Genomic DNA, 19,183 nt, shown 5'->3' with positions numbered 1-19,183 from the left:
ACACTGTCTCATATGTTGCCCAGGCTGGTCTTGAACTCCTGGCCCCAAGCAGTCCTCCCACCTCAGATTCCTAAAGCGCTGGGATTACAGTAAGCCACCACACCCAGCCTAAAATGTTAATTTTTAATTTAAAATGTTAGGCCGAGTGCGGTGGCTCACACCTGTAATACCAGCACTTTGGGAGGCCGAGGTGGGTGGATCACTTGAGGTCAGGAGTTCAAGACCAGCCTGGCCAACATGGTGAACCCCATCTCTACTAAAAATATAAAAATTAGCCAGGTGTGATGGCATGTGCCTGTAATCCCAGCTACCCGGGAGGCTGAGGCAGGAGAGTTGTTTGAACCAGGGAGGTGGAGGTCGCAGTGAGCCAAGAGCGCACCATTGCACTCCAGCCTGGGCAACACAGCAAGACTCCATCTCAAAAAAAAAGTTAATTTAGTTGTAGTTTCCATATTGTTTTGCAATAAAATAACATTTTTTAAAATGAAGGGTGATGTCAGTGAAAATGGTGGATTAAGGACCCCAGAAAGTTTGCCTTTCCATAAAGGAAGCAATGAAAGAACTGATAAAAATTGTCAGAATCAACTTTCTTAGAGCCCTGGATATTAGTCAAAGGCTTGTAGCAACCCATCTAGCATTTAGTCAAGAAAAACAGCAAACTCTCAGTAAGAACAGCAATCTTTATAGTATTTTAATTTACCCTAGTCCTATCGCCCACCCCCGCCACCGCTCCACCATCTCTAGTTCCATGGCAGCCTTGAAAACTTACAGCCCACATTCCTAGTACCTGTACCAGAGGGAGGAGACAGGGATGGAGCTACTTCAAAGTCTCATTCCCAAAGAAGAGTCATTATTTGACCTATCTAGTGGGTCCCTGGAAAAAAACCCAGAAAGGCTTGTCTTTATTCAACCTCATTGGAACTAGCTCAGTCCTAAAGGTTTTTCCACCTGAAGAGGGAGTTATTTGTCAAATATTTTAACATCGTGACTGGCTGAGGCAATAGGTAACAGTAGGGGCAAACAATAGACTAACCAAGAAATGTAAAAGGAAACGTTGAAGGATGAGATGTCCATAAGGGCTTTGAAAAGCTCCAGTATATTTTTAGGAATTTAGAAGGCCATGTGCGTGCGTACGTCTGTGCACATGCTCTGTTACCACCTGGGAAGATCCTTACCTCTCACTACTAGCTGACACTGAGGCTCTGTGCTAGCAGGAAATAAAAGCTATGCAGAGTTGAAAACTGCTTAATGAAAATTGGAGACATGCCCCAAAGTGCATACAGAGCCCCTTGGCAAAGACTAGGAGACATATTGGTTCCAGGTGTTTAAGGAAATCTCCATCTAATCATTAGTTGACCAAGTAGAGACTTCAATAGTCACAAACAATGAAGATACACACTTTACAAAATTAGTTCAAAAAAGTTACTAAACAGCAACTATTAGGTTGGTGCAAACCGCAATTACTTTTGCACCAACCTAATACTAAAATAAGCACAATCAAACCCTGAGGAAAGAGGAGTATCTGACTAGAGAGTTGGCACATTGTTTGAAATGTCCAATTTTCAGCTAAAAATTACATAACTTGCAAAGAAACTAGAAAGTAAGACCCATGCAAAGGAAATAAGAGCAATCAATAAAAACTGTTACTAAGAAAAAGTTGAACTTTGTAGACAAAGAGTGTAAATCAGCTATTTTTGATATGTTCAAAGAGCTAAAGGAAACCATCTCTAAAAACGTAAAAGAAAGGGTGAGAATGATGCCTCGCCAAACAGAATATTAATAAAGACAGAGAAATTATAATAAGGAACCAATAAATGTTCTGGAGCCAAAAAGTACAATAACTGAAATGAAAAATTCACTAGAAGGGTTCAGCAGCAGATTTGAGCATGCAAAACAAAAAAAATCAGCAAACTTGAAGATAGATCAATTGAGATTATCTGGTCTGTGGAACAGAAAGGAAAAAGAAGAATGAAAAAGAGCCTCAGAGAACTGTGGGACACCATCAGATATACCAACAAAACATAATGGAAGTTTTAGAAGGAGAAGACAGAGAAAGGAAAGAAAGAATATTTGAAAAATTTTTGGCTAAAATTTCTCAAATTTGATGAAAAACATTAATCTACACATCCAAGAAGCTTACTTAATGAATTCCAAGTAGGAAAAACTGAAATAGATCTACACCTAGATACATCATAATCAAACTTTTGAAAGACAAAGAGAATCTTGAAAGCAGCAAGAAAGTAGCAACTCATCATGTGCAAGGAATCATCAGTAAAATTAACAGTTAACTTCTCATCAAAAACCATACATGCATGTGGAAGGTAGTGTGATGATGTATTCAAAATGTGAAAAGAATCAACCAAGAATTTTATATCCAGCAAAACTGTCTTTCAGAAATGAAGGAGAAGGCCAGGCGTGGTGGCTCACACCTGTAGTCCCAGCACTTTGGGAGGCTGAGGTGGGTGGATCACGAGGTCAGGAGTTTGAGATCAGCCTGGCCAACATGGTGAAACCCGTGTCTACCAAAAATACAAAAATTAGCTGGGCCTGGTGGCACGCGCCTGTAATCCCAGCTACTCAGGAGGACAAGAGTGAGACTTCATCTCAAAAAAAAAAAAGAAAGAAAAGAAAAGAAATGAAGGAGAAATTAGTTCAACATCTGGGTTTTCTTAGGAACAGTTTTTATTGATTGCTCTTATTTCCTTTGTATGGGTCTTACTCTCTAGTTTCTTTGCAAGTTACATAATTTTTAGTTGAAAATTGGACATTTCAAATAATGTGCCAGACAAACAAAAGCTGAGGCTGTTAGTTGCTAGCAAGGAGAAACACTAAAGAGAGTCTTTGGGGCTGAAAGTAAAAGACACCAAACAGTAACTGGAATTCTCATGAAGAAAGAAAAGCACCAGTAAAGGTAACTACATAGGTAAATGAAAAAGACAGTATAAATGTATTTTTTGTTTGTAACCGCCCTCATCTGATTTAAGACAAATATATAATGCAGTAATTACAAATATAAGTTGATGGACAATGTTTTGAAGATGTAATTTGTGACAATAATGGCAGAAGGAAATGGGGAAGGAAAGTGAAGCCACAGAGAAGCAGTTTTTATATACTGTGGAAATTGGTATTAATCAAAACTGGATTTTTATAAATTAAGATGTTGTTGGTAATTCCTAGTGCAACCAATAACCAATAAAATAAATGAGGCCAGGCACGGTGGCTCACGCCTGTAATCCCTGCATTTTGGGAGGCCGAGGCAGATGGATCACCTGAGGTCAGGAGTTCGAGAACAGCCTGGCCAACATGGTGAAACCCCATCTCTACTAAAAATACAAAACAATTAGCCAGGTGTGGTGGCAGGCACCTGTAATCCCAACTACTCAGGAGGCTGAGGCAGGAAAATTGCTTGAACCCAGGAGGTGGAGGTTACAGTGAGCCAAGATCGTGTCACTGCACTCCTGCCTGGGCAACAGAGTTAGACTCCATCTCAATAAAAAAGAAAAGAAAAGAAAAGAAAAAAAGAAATGATAAGATAATTTAAATGGCACACTGGCAAATATCTAATACAAAAGAAGGCAGTACTAGAGGAGTTGAAAAACAAAAAAAGACAAAAGACATAGAAAAAATAGAAAAATGGCAGACAAATCCTACCTTATTAGTAATTACATTAAATGTAAATGGATTAAGCCTTCCAATTAAAAAATAGAGATGGGCATAATGGACCAAAACAAACAACAAAAATAGAAAACATGATCTAACTATATGCTGCATTCAAAAGATACATTTTGGATTCAAAGACAAATAGATTGAAAGTAAGAGCTAGTGTGAGGCAGTTCCAAGATGGCCAAATAGGAACAGCTCCAGGCTACAGCTCCCAGTGTGAGCAACACAGAAGACGGGTGATTTCTGCATTTCCAACTAAGGTACTGGGTTCATCTCACTGGGGCATGTCGGACAGTGGGTGCAGCCCACCAAGCAAGAGCTGAAGCAGGGCGAGGCATCGCCTCACCTGGGAAGCACAAGAGGTAAGGGAATTCCTTTTCCTAGCCAAGGGAAACCATGACACACAGCACCTGAAAAATCGGGTCACTCCCACCCTAATACTGCACTTTTCCAAGGGTCTTAGCAAACAGCACACCAGGAGATTATATCCTGTGCCTGGCTCAGAGGGTCCTGTACCCATGGGGCCTCCCTCATTGCTAGCACAGCAGCCTGAGATCTAACTGCAAGGTGGAAGCAAGGCTGGGGAAGGGACGCCCACCATTGCTGAGGCTTGAGAAGGTAAACAAAGCGGCTGAGAAACTCGAACAGGGTGGAGCCGACCGCAGCTCAAGGAGGCCTGCCTGCCTCTATAGATTCCACCTCTGGGGACAGGGCATAGCTAAACGAAAGGTAACAGAAACCTCTGCAGATTTAAATGTCCCTGACTGACAGCTTTGAAGAGAGTAGTGGTTTTCCCAGCATGGAGTTTGAGATCTGAGAATGGACAGACTGCCTCCTTAAGTGGGTCCCTGACCACAAAGTAGCCTAACTGGGAGGCACCCCTCAGTAGGGGCAGACTGACACCTCACACGGCCGGGTACCCCTCTGAGACAAAGCTTCCAGAGGAACGATCAGGCAGCAACATTTGCTGTTCTGCAATATTCACTCTTCTGCAGCCTCCACTGCTGATACCCAGGCAAACAGGCTCTGGAGTGGACCTCCAGCAAACTCCAACAGACCTGCAGCTGAGGAACCTGACTCTCAGAAGGAAAACTAACAAACAGAAAGGACATCCACACCAAAACACCATCTGTACGTCACCATCATCAAAGACCAAAGGTAGGTAAAACCACAAAGATGGGGAAAAAACAGAGCAGAAAAGCTGAAAATTCTAAAAATCAGAGCACCTCTCCCCCTCCAAAGCAATGCAGCTCCTCGCCAGCAACAGAAGAAAGCTGGATGGAGAATGACTCTGACAAGTTGAGAGAAGAAGGCTTCAGACGATCAAACTTCTCCAAGCTAAAGGAGGATGTTCAAACCCATCGCAAAGAAGCTAAAAGCCTTGAAAAAAGATTAGATGAATGGCTAACTAGAATAACTAATGTAGAGAAGTCCTTAAATGACCTGATAGAGCTGAAAACCATGGCACGAGAACTACGTGACAAATGCACAAGCATCAGTAACCAATGTGATCAACTGGAAGAAAGGGTATCAGCAATTGAAGATCAAATGAAAGAAATAAAGTGAGAAGAGAAGTTTAGAGAAAAAAGAGTAAAAAGAAACTAACAAAGCCTTCCAAAACTATGGGACTATGTGAAAAGACCAAATCTACATCTGATTGGTGTACCTGATAGTGATGGGGAGAATGGAACAAAGTTGGAAAACACTCTTCAGGATATTATCAAGGAGAACTTCCCCAACCTAGCAAGGCAGACCAACATTCAAACTCAGGAAATACAGAGAATGCCACAAAGATACTCCTCGAGAAGATCAACTCCAAGACCCATAATTGTCAGATTCTCCAAAGTTGAAATGAAGGAAAAAAGTTAAGGGCAGCCAGAGAGAAAGGTCAGATTAACCGCAAAGGGAAGCCCATCAGACTAATAGCGGATCTCTTGGCAGAAACTCTATAAGCCAGAAGAGAGTGGGAGCCAATATTCAACATTCTTAAAGAAAAGATTTTTCAACCCAGAATTTCATATCCAACCAAACTAAGTTTCATAAGTGAAGGAGAAATAAAATCCTTTACAGACAAGCAAATGCTGAGAGATTTTGTCACTACCAGGCCTGCCCTACAAGAGTTCCTGAAGGAAGCACTAAACATGGAAAGGAACAACCAGTACCAGCCACTGCAAAAACATGCCAAAATGTAAAGACCATTGATGCTAGGAAGGAACTGCATCAACTAATGAGCAAAATAACCAGCTGACATCATAATGACAGGATCAAATTCACACATAACAATATTAACCTTAAATGTAAATGTCCTAAATCCTCCAATTAAAAGACATAGACTGGCAAATTGGATAGAGTCAAGACCCATCAGTGTGCTGTATTCAGGAGACCCATCTCACATGCAGAGACACACATAGGCTCAAAATAAAGGGATGGAGGCAGATCTACCAAGCAAATGGAAAACAAACAAAAAAAAAGGCAGGGGTTGCAATCCTACTCTCTGATAAAACAGACTTTAAACCAACAAAGATCAAAAGAAACAAGGCCATTACATAATGGTAAAGGGATAAATTCAACAAGAAGAGCTAAGTATCGTAAATATATATGCACCCAATACAGGAGCACCCAGATTCATAAAGCAAGTCCTTAGAGACTTACAAAGAGACTTAGACTCCCACACAATAATAATGGGAGACTTTGGCCGGGCGCGGTGGCTCAAGCCTGTAATCCTAGCACTTTGGGAGGCCGAGACGGGCGGATCACAAGGTCAGCAGATCGAGACCATCCTGGTTAACACGGTGAAACCCTGTCTCTACTAAAAAATACAAAAAACTAGCCGGGCGAGGTGGCAGGCGCCTGTAGTCCCAGCTACTCGGGAGGCTGAGCCAGGAGAATGGCGTAAACCCAGGAGGTGGAGCTTGCAGTGAGCTGAGACCTGGCCACTGCACTCCAGCCTGGGCAACAGAGCTAGACTCTGTCTCAAAAAAAAAATAATAATAATAATAATGGGAGACTTTAACACCCCCACTTCAACATTAGATCAACAAGACAGAAAGTTAACAAGGATATCCAGGACTTGAACAAATTCGGCACCAAGCAGACCTAATAGACATCTATAGAACTCTCTACCCCAAATCAATAGAATATACATTCTTCTCAGCACCACATCACACTTATTCTAAAATTGACCATATAGTTGGAAGTAAAGCATTCCCCAGCAAATGTAAAAGAACAGAAATTATAACAAACTGTCTTTCAGATAGCAAGTGCAATCAAACTAGAACTCAGAACTAAGAAACTCAGAACCGCTCAACTACATGGAAACTGAACAACCTGCTCCTGAATGACTACGGGATACATAACAAAATGAAGGCAGAAATGTTCTTTGAAACTAAAGAGAACAAAGATAATAACATACCAGAATCTCTGGGACACATTTAAAGCAGTGTGTAGAGGGAAATTGATGGCACTTAATGCCCACAAGAGAAAGCAGGAAAGATCTAAAATTGACACCCTAACATCACAATTAAAAGAACTAGAGAAGCAAGAGCAAACACATTCAAAAGCTAGCAGAAGGCAAGAAATAACTAAGATCAGAGCAGAACTGAAGGAGATAGGGACACAAAAAAACCCTTCAAAAAATCAATGAATCCAGGAGCTGGTTTTTTGAAAAGATCAACAAAATTGATAGACCGCTAGCCAGACTAATAAAGAAAAAAAGAGAGAAGAATCAAATAGACGCAATAAAAAATGATAAAGGGGATATTGCCACCAACCCCACAGAAATACAAACCACCATCAGAGAATACTATAAACACCTCTATGCAAATAAACTAGAAAACCTAGAAGAAATGGATAAATTCCTGGACACATACACTCTCCCAAGACTAAACCGGAAGAAGTTGAATCCCTGAATGGACCAATAGCAGGCTCTGAAATTGAGGCAATAATTAATAGCCGACCAACCAAAAAAAGTCCAGGACCAGACGGATTCACAGCCAAATTCTACCAGAGGTACAAAGAGGAGCTGCTACCATTCCTTGTGAAACTATTCCAATCAATAGAAAAAAGAGGGAATCCTCCCTAACTCATATTATGAGGCCAACATCATCCTGACACCAAAGCCTGACAGAGACACAACAAAAAAAGAGAATTTTAGACCAATATCCCTGATGAACATGGATGCAAAAATCCTCAATAAAATACTGGCAAACCAAATCCAGCGGTACATCAAAAAACTTATCCACCATGATCAAGTTGGCTTCCTCCCTGGGATGCAAGGCTGGTTGGACATATGCAAATCAATAAATGTAATCCATCATATAAACAGAACCAAAGACAAAAACCACATGATTATCTCAATAGATGCAGAAAAGGCCTTTCACAAAATTCAACAGCCCTTCATGCTAAAAACTCTCAATAAATTCGGTATTGATGGAACGTATCTCAAAATAATAAGAGCTATTTATGACAGACCCACAGCCAATATCACACTGAATGTGCAAAAACTGGAAGCGTTCCCTTTGAACTGGCACCAGACAGGGATGCCCTCTCTCACCACTCCTATTCAACATAGTGTTGGAAGTTCTGGCCAGGGCAATCAGGCAAGAGAAAGAAACAAAGGGTGTTCAACGAGGAAAAGCGGAACTCAAATTGTCCGTGTTTGCAGATGACATGATTGTATATTTAGAAAACCCCGTGGTCTCAGCCCAAAATCTCCTTAAGCTGATAAGCAACTTCAGCAAAGTCTCAGGATAAAAAATCAATGTGCAAAAATCACAAGCATTCTTACACACCAATAACAGACAAGCACAGAGCCAAATCATGAGTGAACTCCCATTCACAATTGCTTCAAAGAGAATAAAATACCTAGGAATCCAACTTACAAGGAATGTGAAGGACCTCTTCAAGGAGAACTACAAACCACTGCTCAATGAAATAAAAGAAGACACAAACAAATGGAAGAACATTCCATGCTTTTGGATAGGAAGAATCAATATTGTGAAAATGGCCGTACTGCCCAACGTAATTTATAGATTCAATGCCATCCCCATCAAGCTACCAATGACTTTCTTCACAGAATTGGAAAACAACTACTTTAAAGTTCACATGGAACCAAAAAAGAGCCCACATTGCCAAGACATTCCTAAGACAAAAGAACAAAGCTGGAGGCATCATGCTACCTGACTTCAAACTATACTACAAGGGCTACAGTAACCAAAACACCATGATACTGGTACCAAAACAGAGATATAGACCAATGGAACAGAACAGAGCCCTCAGAAATAATACCACACATCTACAACCATCTGATCTTTGACAAACCTGACAAACACAAGAAACGGGAAAAGGATTCCCTATTTAATAAATGGTGCTGGGGAAAATTCGCTAGCCATATATAGAAAGCTGAAACTGGATCGCTTCCTTATACCTTATACAAAAATTAATTCAAGATGGATTAGAGACTTAAATGTTAGACCTAAAACCATAAAAACCCTAGAAGAAAACCTAGGCAATACCATTCAGGACATAGGCATGGGCAAGGACTCCTGACTAAAACACCAAAAGCAATGGCAACAAAAGCCGAAATTCATAAATTAAACTAAAGAGCTTCTGCACAGCAAAAGAAACTACTATCAGAGTGAACAGGCAACCTACAGAATGGGAGAAAAATTTTGCAATCCACTCATCTGACAAAGGGCTAATATCCAGAACCTACAAAGAACTCAAACAAATTTACAAGAGAAAAACAAACAACCCCATGAAAAAGTGGGCAAAGGATATGAACAGACACTTCTCAAAAGAAGACATTTATGCAGCCAACAGACACATGAAAAAATGCTCATCATCACTGGTCATCAGAGAAATGCAAATCAAAACCACAATGAGATACCATCTCACACCAGTTAGAATGGCGATCATTAAAAAGTCAGGAAACAACAGATGCTGGAGAGGATGTGGAGAAATAGGAACACTTTTACACTGTTGTTGGGACTGCAAACTCTTTCAACCATTGTGAAAGACAGTGTGGTGATTCCTCAAGGATCTAGAACTAGAAATACCATTTGACCCAGCCATCCCATTACTGGGTATATACCCTAAGGATTATAAATCATACTGCTATAAAGACACATGCACACATATGTTTATTGTGGCACTATTCACAATAGCAAAGATTTGGAAGCAACCCAAATGTCCATCAATGACAGACTGGATTAAGAAAACATGGCACATATACACCATGGAATACTATGTAGCCATAAAAAAGGATGTGTTCATGTCCTTTGTAGGGATATGCATGCAGCTGGAAACCATCATTCTCAGCAAACTATCGCAAGAACAGAAAACCAAATGCCACATGTTCTCACTCATAGGTGGGAATTGAACAATGAGAACACTTGGACACAGGAAGGGGAACATCACACACCAGGGCCTGTCATGGGGTGGGGGCAGGGGGGAGGGATAGCATTAGGAGATATACCTAATGTAAATGACGAGTTAATGGGTGCAGCACACCAACATGGAACATGTATTCATATGTAACAAACCTGCATGTTGTGCACATGTACCCTAGAACTTAAAGTATAATTAATTAAAAGAAAAAAGAAAGAAAGTAAAAGGATGGAAAAAATATGCCATACAAATGGTAACCAAAAGAGGGCCGGAGTGCTTATACTAATATCAGACAAAATAGACATAAGATAAAAATTCTTACTGGAGATAAAGGAGGTTTTATAATGATCAAAGAATCAGTCTACCAAAAATTCATAATAAATATAAATTATATGCACTTAACAACAGAGTCCCAAAATACATGAAGCAAAAACTGACAGAACTGAAAGAAGAAATAGACAATTCAACAATAATAGTTGGAGGCTTTAATATCTACTTTCAATAATGAATAAAAAACTAGACAAAAGATCAGCAAGGATATAGAAGGGCAATACTATAATCCAGTGACCTGCCATGTTGGCCAGGCTGGTCTCGAACTCCTGACCTCAGGTAATCTGTCTGCCTCAACCTCCCAAAGTGCTGAGATTACAAGTGTGAGTCATTGTACCCAGCCTATCTTTTGCCTTAATGCATAGTTTCATTCTGCTGGAAATGATCTAGTGGGGACATTGTTGACGTTAGGTGAGGAGGTAACTGCAGCAACAAAGAGGGAACATACTGCCCATAAATTGGGGGATTCATGTTGATAGGGACAAGGACCTGCCCTCCTGTTGGTAAGGACCTGTGTTTTTCATAACTCAGGTAAGACAGAAAGGAAGGGTGTAGCATTTGTCAGTAGGTTTGTATCTAGCCTTGGTAAGATGAGGGAAGGCCTTTATATTTGGTTAGTGTTCCTCCCAAAATTCCTCCACCCAAAAATCATGTCCATCCAGAATCTATGAATGTGACCTTATTTGTAAGTGGAGTCTTTGCAAGTGTAATCAAGTTAAGGTGAGGTCATCGTGTATTAGGGTGAACCCTAATCCAATGATGGGTGCCTTAGAAGAAGAAGGAAATTTGAGCACAGAGACAGGCACAAAGGATGAAGGCCAGGTGACAACAGAGGCAGAGATTGGAACGATGCATACAAATCAAGGAACATGACTGATCAATGGCAGTCACCAGAAGCTGGCAGAGGCGAGGAAGGATTCTTCCCTGGAGATTTCGGAGGAAGAATGGCCCTGCTGACACCTTGATTTTGGACTTCTAGCCCACAGAACTGTGAGAGAATCAATGTCTGTTGTTTCAAGCCCAGTGTATGGGAATTTGTTACAGCAGCTGTATTGGTCACAGTTCTCTAGAGGGACAGTTCTAGTTATATATATGTTAATACTTAATAAAAGTATTATATATAAAAGCTAATACTTTTATATTATATATATAAATATTATATATAAAAGTCACAAGTTCCCACAATAGGCTGTCTGCAAGCTTGAGGAGCAAGGACAGCCAGTTTGAGTCCCAAAACTGAAGAACTTGGAGTCCGATGCTTGAGGGCAGGAAGCATCCAGCACAGGAGAAAGATGTAGGCTGGGAGGCTAGGCCAGTCTTGCCTCTTCACGTTTTTTCTGCCTGCTTTATATTCCCTGACAGCTGATTAGATTGTGCCCACTAGATTAAGGGTGGGTCTGCCTTTCCCAGCCCACTGACTCAAATGTTAATCTCCTTTGGCAACACCCTCACAGACACACCCAGGATTAATACTTTGCATCCGTCAATCCAGTCAAGCTGACACTCAGGATTAACCATCATAGCAGCCTCAGGTAACTAATTTAGCTTTCTGTTTTCTCAGTGAGATGTGAAGGAAGATCACCAGCCAGGTGGGGCTGCAGTGAGGAGTAGGAAAGCAGAAGATATGATCCAGTTGTCTCCGATGAAAAGACCAACTCTACCAGCAAAACGTAGGATTACCAGACAATGGTAAGTCCTGTTTAAGCTTGAAGATCATACATTAAAGTTAAAGCAGTCAGTCAATTATGTGATTGGTGTTTTTTCCAAACAGAGGTCAATTGCTTCTGAGTTGCAAAGAAGTTAGGTTCAACATGGATTGGGGTTCTGGCTTTTGCATTCAGTGGAGGGAGACCAAGGCATGTTTTGAGGGCCTTTGCAAAGGGGCAATTGTTTTAGTAGATTATGGAACCAATCTGGGCATGGAAGGAAAGAGAAGGCAAAGAAAGTATAAGAGACAGTGTGAAAGGTCAGGGATTGGAAATCTGAAATAAATCAAAACGTGGTTGCAGTGGTACAGAAAAGCTAAGGAAGACACAATACATAATAAATTAATACACAATAAAGACAGATTGTTTATTAAGAAAAGTATACAAATAACAATGAAGACATATAAAGTAAAAGAGTTTGGAGATAGAAGATGGTGATCAGAGAGTTTATTTGAAATGTGATACAAGTTTGGTTATGAGGAAATGAAATCATTATTTAAGGAGTGAATCTGTTGTTTCAAAAATGTCCCTGTGCTGTTTATGGAAAGACCGCAGTCACCTTGGGGCGGACCTTATTTGTTCTGGGAGGAATCACTGTGGAACCCCTCTTTACTATGTATTATGTGCATTATGTATTAGTGCATATGCTGCTCTTCCAATCTCAGAGACAAGTAGATCATATCTTCTCCTGAACGCTGAATTCATCTCCTAGGGCCGCCATAACAAATGTGGGAGTCTATTGTCTGAAGGATCACAGAGTAAGACCTTGTTATTTTGTAGCTTGACCATGACTGCCCTCGCAGTACCCCACATTGTACTGGGCTGGTCTCTGAGGAAGAGGGGGGGTCAGTTTTAACAGGGGTAAGGAACTTCCTGGAGCAAAGAGAGAAGCACGCTTCCTTTCTGTTTTGGGTCCAGTTCTCTAAAGCTCACTTTGAGATGTCGATTCTTGTGCAAGTTCTCTATTAAGGAAGTGCTCCCAGGAGAAGCTGGTGTAAGAGTGGGAGAAGCCAGGGAGGTAACAGGGAGAAGACAAGCAACGTCCCAGCCTTAGCCTGAAAACAAAGGGGACCTCTGGAATGTATAGTGTTCTCCTGTTCTTTGGTAGCTGTTGTGTTCTGTAAAGTTGCTGTGGACACTTAGTGAAAGTGATCCATTGCTCCTAGGGGAAATACAGGGCTAGGTTCCTGTGAGTGTCTGATCACATACTTGTCAACTGATCAATACACAACCTTGTTTCATGTGTTTTTCTATTTAGAGACACTTTCTTTAATAGATAGTGTTAATTCATTAGCATTGACCTCACGGATGACGGCACTATAACTCATGCCTGAAGAAAGCTTACCTAACACATGTGTTTTCTCTGTGAGGTACATCATAGCCTTCTCAAACTTAGGAACACCGCACAGTACTTCAGCACTACTCTGAGGAGCCATTGTAAACAGCAAAAACATCCACAAAAATCCCAACAATGCAAAAAATGCAGCACTAAATAGATCTCAAAAAGGACACTTGTCATGATAGCTGAAACAAGACAAGAAGGTTGCCTTGCTCAACCTCAGCTGGAGTTGTGCACTCAATTTTTTTGACTGCTCTGAGTATGTCCAAAAATGACAGTGAAAACACCATGCGTATTGATTTGGGGGTTACAGATAAATTTTAATGCTTATGCAAATTTGCACATACAGAATCTGCAAATAATGGGGATCGACTGTACATCTCCCCAAGTTTGTCCTTCCTCTAGGCTGTCATATCACTGCACTGGTCATCCATCCAGTATTGGCAAAGGCCTGCAGGGGAGTGTGCATGGGGGCAGAAGTAAAGTCCTAGGTCCTTCTGGCTCTCTGCACCTGCATTTGCACCTGGACGAAGTGGATCCAGTAGCCCAAGGGCAGGTCTCTGAAGAGTTTTGATGTAGGCCTTAGAAGCAAAACTTGCAGACGGGCATACCCGCAGGGCAAAAGGAACCCAAAGGCATCTCGACAGAGCAGATGATGTCCACAGTGTGCTCTGTGGGTCTAGTCACAGGAACATCATTCATGGGTGGAGATAATCCCCACAGAGGGAAGGGTAAGTCTGCACTGCTGCCCGAGGCTTGATGCCAGGACTGGGACAGTGTGTGACCCCTGGGACCAGACTTCAGAGTTGTTGCAATGACAACTCTAGCACATTACTTGTTTCCTTTGCTGTAACCTCCACTCTGACAGAAGGGACCCTGCCTTTTTCCCATGGACCCCCCACCCCTGGCCTACCTAGTTCAGTACCTGATATTCAGTAAATATTTGAGGAAAGAAAAAGTAACAAACATCACCCATCATCCCACCACCCAGGTGAAGCCCATATTAATCCCTGGGGACTTGCACTGGCCTTGAGTGGGGCTAGAAGCCCTGCTTGCAGATTGCATCCAGCCTAAGTTAAAGCGATCGTTTGGAGGTCGTGGGCAGGCTGATGGCTCTGTAAGGAACCCTATCTCTCATGCACTGGCCATCACTGCTGTGGCCGGAGGATCTCCACAAATAATGTGGTAGAAAGAAAGATGGCTTCTGTTTTTATCATGGCTTTATCAACTATCCTGAGAGTGTCAGTCTCGGGAATATATATGTATGTACTTGAGCCAGTAGTGTTAGAGATGGAATTGTGTTCCCTGCTCCCCAAATTCCTACGTTGAAGTCCTAATCCCTAGTATCTTGGAATGTAATTGTATTTGAAGGTGGGGGTCTGTAAAGATGTAATTAAATTAAAAATAAGTAATAAGAGTGGGCCCTAATTCAATGACAGGTGTCCTTGTAAGAGGAGGAAATTTAGGCCAGGCTCAGTGGCTCCCACCTGTAATCCCAGCACTTTGGGAGGCTGAGACAGGTGGATCACTTAAGGTCAGGAGTTCGAGACCAGCCTGGCCAACAAAGTGAAACCCCAGCTCTACTAAAAATACAAAAATTATTCAGGCGTGGTGGCACACGACTGTAATCCCAGCCACTCAGGAGGTTGAGGCAGAAGAATTGCTTGAACTAGGAGGCAGAGGTTGCAGTGAGCCGAGATGGGAAGAAGAGAACAGGCAGATCTTCACCTCCCATTGGCAAGAAGAGCTGAGAAGGAACCAGTCTTTGGAGTGCCAAGGTCCCTCCCCTACCCCACAGATTGGCCAAAGTTCACCTTCCTGCCCTCCACCCTCCAACATTATTCGTCTTGACTGAATAACAGACTTCGGGGAATCGCTGGGTGATTGTGGCTGACGATTGAAGGCTGTGTTGTAGAGTGAAATCAGTCCTTCTTGGTAGAAGGGGCTGGTTTTCCTAAGAGGTGGGTGTGGAGATTTTGAGTTGAGGATTTGTGCTGCTGAGTTTCCATCTGCCCCTCTAGGTCCACTTTCCATTCTCCTGTACCCTGCCTGGTGTTCCCAGAAGCTGACCTCGATGGATGGGGTCAGAGGCATCCCCAGCTCTCTTCCACGGAGACCCATCCATGCCAGGAGCTGGCAGGTGATCAGAGAGGAGAGTGCGGATGGGCGCAGAGATCCCGGGCTTTTCCTTGAGTGGCTGGTCATATCCTTGTGCCAGGGGCCACAGCTCCTGTCCGGAGGCCAGTTCCACACAGTTCTTCCTCAGCATTCTGGTAACTTCTCCCTTCCCCAGACCTTCAGTGGGGGTAAGGGCTCCTCTTTGCTGCTAACCCCAGGATGCTGCCCCATCCCTTTTTGCTTTCTGTAACTCCTGCTCCCTCCATTTCACTCCATTGTAAATAATCTTCATCTCTTTGAGACGGAGTCTCACTCTGTTGCCCAGGCTGAAGTACAGTGGCGCAACCTCAGCTCACTGCTATCTCCACCTCCTGGGTTCAAGCGATTCTCCTGCCTCAGCCTCCTGAGTAGCTGGGATTATAGGTGCGTGCCACTGTGCCTGGCTACTTTTTGTATTTTTAGTAGAGACAGGGTTTCACCATATTGGTCAGGCTGGTCTCAGACTCCTGACCTGATGATCCACCTGCCTTGGCCTCCCGAAGTGCTGGGATTACAGGCGTGAGCTACCGCGCCCAGCCCATTGTAAATAATCTTTTATTTATTTATTTATTTATTTATTTATTTATTATTATTATTATTATTATTATTTTTAGACAGAGTCTTGCTCTGTCGCCCAGGCTGGAGTGCAGTGGTGCAATCTCAGCTCACTGCAAGCTCCACCTCCTGGGTTCACGCCATTCTCCTGCCTCAGCCTCCTGAGTAGCTGGGACTACAGGCGCCCACCACCACGCCAGGCTAATTTTTTGTATTTTTTTAAATGTAGACGGGGTTTCACCGTGTTAGCCAGGATGGTCGCGATCTCTGGACCTTGTGATCCGCCAGCCTTGGCCTCCCAAAGCGCTGGGATTACAGGCGTGAGCCACCACGCCCGACCTGTAAATAACCTTAAACTCCCCAGACAGACAGCTGGAGGTGCCATCTGCGTTTTCCAGGGTATCCTGGCAGAGAACAGACCAAAAGCAGAGAGAAGGTCCTGAAATGGAAGGAAGGCCAGGGCCTGGGCTGTTCTTAAGCAGGTTCATTTTCCCTTAGATTATGAGGAATCATCTGATTGAGTGGACAAATTAAACATTTTCTCACAATTCCTTTCAATGCTCAGACCCTTTGGAGAGGCCTGGCACCCTCACTCTGTGAGAGCACCGTGGGAGCTCGGGGAGGAGCAGGCAGAGATATGTGGCCTTTCCTGCCTCTCACCTGCTCTCACCTGCGGCCAGCGAGGCGGCGGACCACAGACAGCAGTGTCGCAGAGCCCCAGGAAGAGACCTGATGTAAAGCGTGTGGTGACTCAGAGAGCAACAGGAAGCAGCTGCCAAGGGGCTACCCCATAGCAGACGTCGGGGAGCGTCTCCGCTGCAGACAAACCCCACAGCGGACGGGGGACGGTGTCTCCACCCCAGACAAACCACCGCATCGTGGTGACAAATATCAAATATTCAACACTTGAACCCGGGAAACGGAGGTTGCAGTGAGCTGAGATGGTGCCACTGGACTCCAGCCTGGGCAACAGAGTGAGACTCTGTCTCAAAAAAAAAAAAAAAAAAAAAAAAAAATCACTACTACATTTATTGCACATGTGCCAGGCACAATGCTCAACTCTGTGGATTATCTCATCTACTTTTCATAACCACCATGTTTAGTATGAATTACTATTATACCTACATCAGAGCTGAAGAAAGACTCAATTAGGAGGGATGAAGTAGCTTGTCAAGGCCAGCCAGACATTAGGTTGCTCGAATCTTGTGACCTCCACAGTCTAGGCTTTTAAGTCTCTCAAGAATGGAGAAATTAGACAATAAAGTGATTACAGGGTCACCCTTCCTCCCCCTGCAGGCTGCAAGCTGCATGCAGCCATCTGGGATGGTGAGGTGAAGCCATGTGCCAGCGACGGCAGGCGAGCAGAGATCCTGGCCCTGACTCCCTCCAGAAGTGGTTTCGGTCCTGGAACGCCTATCTCCTGCCTTCTATCTTGTTTAAGCCATTTGTGTTCTGGGTTTTCTCTCCCTCACAGCTCAAGCTACATCTGACTCATTCACCATATTAAGGATTTTGGTCTCGATCCCAAGAGTTCCAGTGAGAGCTGAAGCAAGGCCAGGAGCAGGTGGACTGAGGCACGTGAGGATGAGCCAGCAGGCCTTTGAGGGTCACTGGTTGTGGTGGGAAGAGGGAGGATCTGAGATCACCCAGACTCCTGGCCTGGGCAACTAAAGATTGTCGAGGCCCATTCACAGGGAAGCACATTTTTGGACTGAAGGTGGGGAGTTGGAACCAGATACCGAAGTGCAAGCTGCCTCCATTCAGGTGGACTGCAGGAATCAAGGCGGGAGCTTGCGTTCTGCTCACTCTGCTTTCTGCCAGGCTTCTCTCCCTGACCAGCCCAGACTCACATCTTTGTCCACTCTGGGGCTGCCTGTGGTCTTACAAGACAAGCCCTCCTGCACCACTGAGCAACTGCTTCCCTAAGCATCACTGCCCAGAAGTTAAAGCAGAGCCCAGTAACCATGTAGGTCTTCTTCATGAGCTCTGAAAATACTGTTCTGTGTCATCTGCAGGTGGCCAAAGTCCTTTCATAACTTGGTACCACTTTATTGATCTGTTTTAGTTTTATGCATTAACCATGACTGTATTTGATATTTTCAAAGCAAAGCACACCTATATAAAGTTTGCAAAGCAAGTACAATAAAAAAATTTTTAGGTTCTAAGTGAGGTGTATATATTTTTAATCCAGCTCATTCACACAATTTATCTCATTAAAGGAAAATCTACTCCTCCTTTTTCTCATAAAGAAACCTGAAACACTCATTCTTTTTAACACCATATTGGTGAATTTCTACAGTTCTTAATAGTTGGCAGAATTCTCCAATTGTAAAGGGTTCTTTCCCCCATTGTTCTCCATTTCTCTTTTACCCTATCTCTTCCACTCCCCCCATCCCATATGACTGCCAGAGGGAGAGCAAAGAGTGCACAGGGGTGGGGAAAGGGAGAGAGAGTGCATGAGGAATATCCATGTTCATGGGTTTACTCAATGTTATTTTGAGATTTGTACTAAACTGAGTGGGAAGTGCTGATGATAAGAGAATACCAGTACTAGCCTTAAACTCAAGCTGGTAGGAAAGACGGACGAAACATGGAAAAGTAACCAAAAAAGTGAAAAGGGGAGGAATAGAAGCCAAACACGATAGAGAGCAGGGGAGAAGGGAGCGCTTGGCAGCCAAGCTCCCTGGGATTTACTGTTCCCCATTCACCAGCCCTGACCCACCCCATTCCACCGGGCTGTCAGTGCAGCACGCCAGGGGCAGGCAGATTTCTCGCGGGCTGTGCACAAGTATGATGGTGTGATTAGTGTGTCTTGGGCGCAGTTAACACATACCTCACAGTAGAACACATTTGTCTCTCTTAATTACACAAAACATAAAAGAAGTGTGAAAATCCCCAACCTCAATTCTCTCTCCCTTCCGATTCCCATCCTCCCAGAGGTAACCAGCCATTGTTAACCAGCTGGTAGCCTTATTCCGGAAACTTAAATATACCTCAGGCTCCCTAGCCCATGTCCCAGGATTTCTGCACTTTCTCAGGCTTATGT

The 19,183-nt window shown here is 43.2% G+C and overlaps 1 protein-coding gene across 26 annotated transcripts in view; it reads left to right on the top strand.

The window, feature by feature from the left end:
- The window catches only part of NDUFB2 (NADH:ubiquinone oxidoreductase subunit B2), a 1,166,996-nt gene that overhangs the window by 524,306 nt on the left and 623,507 nt on the right, over positions 1 to 19,183 (top strand). Inside the window, exon 1 of one of the 26 annotated variants that reach the window (XM_050782336.1) lies at positions 10,111 to 10,115. The exons of the other annotated variants lie outside the window; for them this stretch is intronic. The gene's annotated coding sequence lies outside the window, so the exon portion shown is untranslated. Of the gene's footprint in view, positions 1 to 10,110; positions 10,116 to 19,183 lie in introns of those variants that run through there. 26 annotated transcript variants of the gene reach the window in all.

Source organism: Macaca thibetana, chromosome 3, assembly GCF_024542745.1.
Source record: "Macaca thibetana thibetana isolate TM-01 chromosome 3, ASM2454274v1, whole genome shotgun sequence".
In the NCBI taxonomy this organism is placed as follows: domain Eukaryota; kingdom Metazoa; phylum Chordata; class Mammalia; order Primates; family Cercopithecidae; genus Macaca; species Macaca thibetana.
This window is presented reverse-complemented; position numbering and strand designations above follow the sequence as displayed.